Source organism: Euprymna scolopes, chromosome 34 (genome assembly GCF_053919585.1).
Source record: "Euprymna scolopes isolate OS-2025 chromosome 34, ASM5391958v1, whole genome shotgun sequence".
Lineage (NCBI taxonomy): Eukaryota > Metazoa > Mollusca > Cephalopoda > Sepiida > Sepiolidae > Euprymna > Euprymna scolopes.
In genome coordinates, this window is record NC_136515.1 from 80,067,589 (window position 1) to 80,073,588 (window position 6,000).

The following is a 6,000-nucleotide window of genomic DNA, read 5'->3' on the forward strand; positions in this document are numbered from 1 at the left end:
TTTGGGGGTGGGATTTAGCTGCCTGTTGGGTTTGGCGAAGGTGTCTACGTCGTGGGGGCACAAGTGTCTGCAGTTCGTCAGAGCATTCACCATTAAAATACTTGTAGAACAGGCAGAGGGATGCAAAGTTTCATCGATGGGACAGAGGCTGAAGATTAGATGAATATGCTGTTGTCCTAGCCCTAATCATAAGACACCAGTAAGTAAAGACTATGTTTACTAGTCCTGGCGGCAAACAGAAATAGACTCAGTGCAACTAGTATGATTGAAGCTAGGGCTCAAAGGTTAGTTTGCTAGACAAAATGCTTTAGAAAGCCTATTGTCGAATGATATTACATAAAAATTACATCATGGGTTTGGGGAAGAGAAGAGTTTCTAGGCTGTCAGACTTAGGAAGTGACAGAAACGACACATGCTCTGAAAATGAAAAAAAAATCTAAATGAATGTTACCCTCATGTCTGCCGTCTGCATCTCTCAATCCTCAAGAAAAAATAAAATTATGATGTAATGAGAATTAGATTTGTCTCTCCTCTCTTAAACAACCCTTCTCTACATAAAACCTTTGAAAGCCGATAAGTCTCCATTGTGTTTTCATACATGAGTAAATTCATCTTGAGTTAAACAGAACATCACAACCACAAGGGGGAGCAGATGGAAAAGTAATAATAAAATGAGTGAAAGACCATGCACGTATGTAGAATGACTTTTATTATCTATATATTAATACTGTTATACATTTAACGTACATACATGTTTCATGCTTTCCAGATTATAAATTATTCGATCGGGAGATCCTATTTATTAAAATGGCGGATAGAAGGTGATAAAATACTATGAATATTAAAATTGTATATAGATATATTCTAATTTAACGTTCATAATATGTTTTCACCTTCTATTATCTTTTTTAATAAATAGGATCTCCCGATCAACAAAGACGCAATTTAAAAAAATAAAATAAAATAAAATTTAAAAAAAAAATGATGTCGCTTTTGGTCCATATGTAACAATAAAATACACCCTCTTAGTCTTTTGGCTAGGATCCAAGGGTAGTATCTGTTCTGTCTAAAGATGTTATAATGATATTGTGACTTTCATTTGCGCTGGACATCCATACAATGGAAATGTCACAGACTCCTATAAGGATATTGGAGATAAACCGTAATAACCAAAAATATTTTGACACTACATTAACCAGATTGCTTAGATAAATATTTTTACAGTTTTAACAAAAGAGCAACAATAATATTGCAGGGTCTCCATTCATGCTGAACGTCGACAGAATGCCCAGCAGTAATATATTACATATGGAAGATGTTATTGTGGAATTTCCACAGGTCTCGCTAGTTTTATTTATTTATTGATTGTTCGTTGGCAAAACCCCACAAGTGCATGTTTGAAACAACATGTACGAACGGTTCATTTAATGTTTGCTTATAAAAATCTTACAAGATCACTCCACATCTTCAGCCCCTAAACAGAGATTAAACCACTCCTGTAATGATCTGGTTCCTGTCGATTCTGATGTAATGCTGGTTCTGTGTAGTCCTAGGAGGTCCACCCTTCCAGGCTTTGCCTTCTCTCTTTGAGAAGGGGGTTAGTTTATTGCCAATCGCCTGAGGCGCCCTTACTGGGAAAATGCCAACGGGGCTGGCCAGGCACTTTTTGCAGATCAAAGTGCCCCTCCTCAATGGTATTAACTTCTTAATCCCACTTTCCGACCCTGGTGTCATAGTTTTTGCAGTGGGAGAGAACTAAATGACACCCCCCTCACACACACACGCACACACTACACAACAACAAGCAAGGGAGATCACTCTAAGAACTTAACACAAAAAACAGAACATTTTTTATTTTAATACAAAGGAAGGCAATTTAGATTAGTGTGTTTTTTTTGTGTGAAGACTACAGTTCTCTTAAAAAAAGACTACAGTTCTCTTAAAAAAAGACTACAGTTCTCTAAAAAAAGACTACAGTTCTCTTAAAAAAGACTACAGTTCTCTTAAAAAAGACTACAGTTCTCTTAAAAAAAGACTACAGTTCTCTAAAAAAAGACTACAGTTCTCTTAAAAAAGACTACAGTTCTCTTAAAAAAGACTACAGTTCTCTTAAAAAGACTACAGTTCTCTTAAAAAAGACTACAGTTCTCTTAAAAAAAGACTACAGTTCTCTAAAAAAAGACTACAGTTCTCTTAAAAAAGACTACAGTTCTCTTAAAAAAGACTACAGTTCTCTTAAAAAAGACTACAGTTCTCTTAAAAAAGACTACAGTTCTCTTAAAAAAGACTACAGTTCTCTAAAAAAGACTACAGTTCTCTAAAAAAAGACTACAGTTCTCTTAAAAAAGACTACAGTTCTTTTAAAAAAAGACTACAGTTCTCTTAAAAAAAAGACTACAGTTCTCTTAAAAAAAGACTACAGTTCTCTAAAAAAAGACTACAGTTCTCTTAAAAAAGACTACAGTTCTCTTAAAAAAGACTACAGTTCTCTTAAAAAAGACTACAGTTCTCTTAAAAAAGACTACAGTTCTCTAAAAAAGACTACAGTTCTCTTAAAAAAGACTACAGTTCTCTTAAAAAAGACTACAGTTCTCTTAAAAAAGAAAACACAAAGAAAACACAAATAAAACAAGAAAATAATAAAGCAAATCCTCAAGTACGAAATAATCTGATGTTTTTTTTTGTTTTTTGCAGCCGGTGATTGTGCAGAAAGAGAAAGCTTTCATCGATTACGACTTGACGTGTTTAAAAGAAGATTGCGATACTCACTCAGGTAAGTTTGAAATTTATTTCTATTTCCGCAAGGACCCATGGCACAGTGGTTAGAGTACTTGGGAAAAAATCAATTGTAAAAGTGATATTCTCCTAAAGGCAGAAGGTTCAATTCTTAGTGTGGGCGACCGAAAAATACAATTGTGAATTACTTAGGATCTCTATCCAGTCATGGCTGACAGAACAAGAGCATGCTACCCCCCGTGAAGTAAATAAATGGTTTCATTCGAAATTTTATCTAAATTCCTGAGTTTGACAGAAACATTCCCGAGTTTGACAAAATATACCTGAAGAAGGCGGAAATTACATTGATTGAAACGTTGTGAAAATGTCACTTAAGCTAAGAACAGTAGTATTGCATTGTCGTGTTTATATAATTGCCTCTTTGTATGTCTAGTGTATATAACGTATACTTGTTTTTTTAAATCGATGCTCGTGTATCGTCTAGTGGTTAGAATTATAATTACTTTTCTTTGTATATGGGTGTTTGTATGCGTCGATCTGTTACGTGTATATTTAATAGTGTTTCTATGTGTATGTGTATGTTTCCACATATTAACAACAATAACGAACAGGACAATAAATGAAGACATCTTCTTCTGAAAGGAACACCCAAAATGCCGAGTTATCATTTCCAGATCTTTATTTCCAAATGTTCCACATCTCGGAGTTTGCAGTTCTTCATCTCCTCCCTTACATCTTTCTTAGTTGGTCCGTAGATGCTTCTATCAGACCACAGAGACAACTCCTATCTGCTAATTACACAACTTGTCTCTTCGATTTCTTGTTACTTCTAATTCTGATTTCTCGTGGGTTATTAGTCTCTTACGTCAGTCAGAATAGACAGTCTCTCTCTCTCTATTTCTCGTGCCCTCTCTCTGTCTTTCTCTCTTCAAATCTTCAAAGATTCTCTCTCACACACACACACATATTGTAATCCCGTTCGGAAATTAACAAAACACCTCTTCCACAACATCACAATAACCGACACCATATCACAACTCTAATGTTCTTTCTTGCTGACAAACATTCAACTGCCTTCAATTCCTCTTAAAGTATTCTTTCTACTTATACACAAATGAACATAAATAAAAAAAATCGAATGACAAACAGTTTTTTTTTTTTTTTGGTCCTCCGACAAAAGGAGGATGGACCTGTAAATTCACCCTTATCCATTCGTCTGTCCTCACTTTTCTCAATAACTACGCCTTGGAATTTTTTGAAATTTTGCACAAACATTAAACATGATATGAGTAAAAAGTAACAGAACGGATTTTCCGGGAAAACTCTGGTTGCCCCCCCCCTAAATGCTGAACTTAGTCATTTACATTTGTGTAGGCCTAAAACTGCAGTGTTTGTTCATTTTCACCAGGATTTGAAGTCCCCTGGAGACTTTTGGAACTAAATGGGGAGGGGGGGGCAAATGCTGAACTTAGTCATTTTTTTTCATGCCTTGTTCACTGTTCACTCACGGGGGACCATGGATGCTTCACTTGTTCCACTGAAAATCAGGTGCCCAATGCATGAAACAGGCCATATACTTCAAAGTGCCTAAACCTTTCATTTTCTGCAGTGTTGCTGTAGGCAACATTTAATCGTCGTTTATATTTTAAATCACATTATCTTAAGAAAAGATATCCAATGGGATTCAATACAAAACTGCAATAATCTAAGCTGAATATTACCAATGCCTCTGCCCGTCTGCGTCTCTCAATTCCCAAGTTAGAAAAAAAAAATTTAAGAAGCAATTAAGTTTAACGAAGTAGTCTTTCTTTCCATAATTAAATTGATTTTTGATCGCTCATTAGTGAGAACATGATTTGTGCAATTTGATTGATCATAGATGAGAACATAGCTGTGATCACCGCATTTAATGTGTAAATATGCAATCAATGTTAGATGGAAACGTCACGGGAAATTTTTTGTTTGATTAATAAATATCTGAAGATATTAAGAACTTGAAGCATGGAATTTTTTTTTTTTTTTTTAAACTCAGTCATGTTCTACAAAGTTAAAAATAAGTTTCCTCTACAAAGCAACCAAACTGAACTGCATGGATAAAATATTTAAAGATATAAAGAACTCTTCAACAACACGCAATGAACACTGCAAAATCTCAGCTCCAATGTTCTTTGTCAGTTGACAAAAATTCGGTTGCCTTCAATTCGTCTTTAATTTTTCTCTTCTGTGATATAAAAGCGAAAATGTGTTTGTGTGTGTAATTTTTTTTTATGTCCGGCAAAGGCTTTTTTCGGGGGATAGGTCTCTGGTAGTGGGGGGGGGTACCATGTCTTAGAACTTTTTATATACTCCTTAGATTATAATATCTACGATTTGTGAAGGGACCCCCCCCCCCCGCATCTAAATTTATTTTCATCGACTTATCGGGAGCTGCTTTTCCCCAACATCTTGTGGAGCATAAAGCTTAACTGGCTTGAAGCCAAAGTTAAGTGCATCATTTCCTTCTCCTATGGCGTGATGTTTGACCTCATTAAATTTACGCACCTGTGTGAACTCATTCACTTAACTTTTTAATCGCTAAATTTAAACGTCTTTCACTTCCTTTGTTGGTGCAGCGGTTGAAGGTTTTCTGCCTTTGCGTCACGGGTTCAAACTTGCTTACTAACATTTTTTTTTTCCTCCACACACACCTCCAATCACCCGGGCAATGTCGGGCACCCACGCTAGTCATATATAAATGAATGCCCCCTATTGTAATAGAAATCATCTCTCATGTTTGCTTAGTCTATAAAATGCCAGCAGAAAATGGGGAAAAGAAAAGAATAATTTTGTAGGTTGCTCATTTGTGAACACATTTTTTTTTTTTTAATTATATTTTCACCCCAAACAAGGGACATTGCCACTTTGGTGTAGGGGGTTTCTATCAGGGGCAACAACTACTGGGGTACTATGTAGGGATTTGGGCAGCAAGATGTCAGTTCACGTTACACTTGAACTTCTGCACGTCAGTACAGTTGAGGAAGCAGGGACCTGAAATGGAATTCCAAAATCTTGCGGTTCTGGGGAAGAAACTACTGGAGTAGAAAGATCTTTTACATCTAGGGATCTCTACTGTGTGGGGGTGGGATTTAGCTGCTTGTCATTGTTGTTGATGTGTTTACATTGTGAGGGCACAAGTGCTTGCAATTCGTCAGAGCATTCACCATTAAAATACTTGTAGAACAGGCAGAGGGATGCAACATTTCGTTGATGGGACATAGGCTGAAG

At 36.0% G+C, this 6,000-nt stretch overlaps 1 long non-coding RNA gene across 1 annotated transcript in view; it reads left to right on the forward strand.

Moving 5' to 3' along the window:
• LOC145259309 (uncharacterized) overlaps positions 1–5,553 on the forward strand; it is a 164,870-nt gene extending 159,317 nt beyond the window's left edge. Inside the window, exon 4 of the long non-coding RNA XR_013864157.1 lies at positions 2,695–5,553. This is a non-coding gene — a long non-coding RNA (uncharacterized LOC145259309). The remainder of the gene's footprint in view (positions 1–2,694) is intronic.
• Positions 5,554–6,000: the final 447 nt, after the last annotated feature.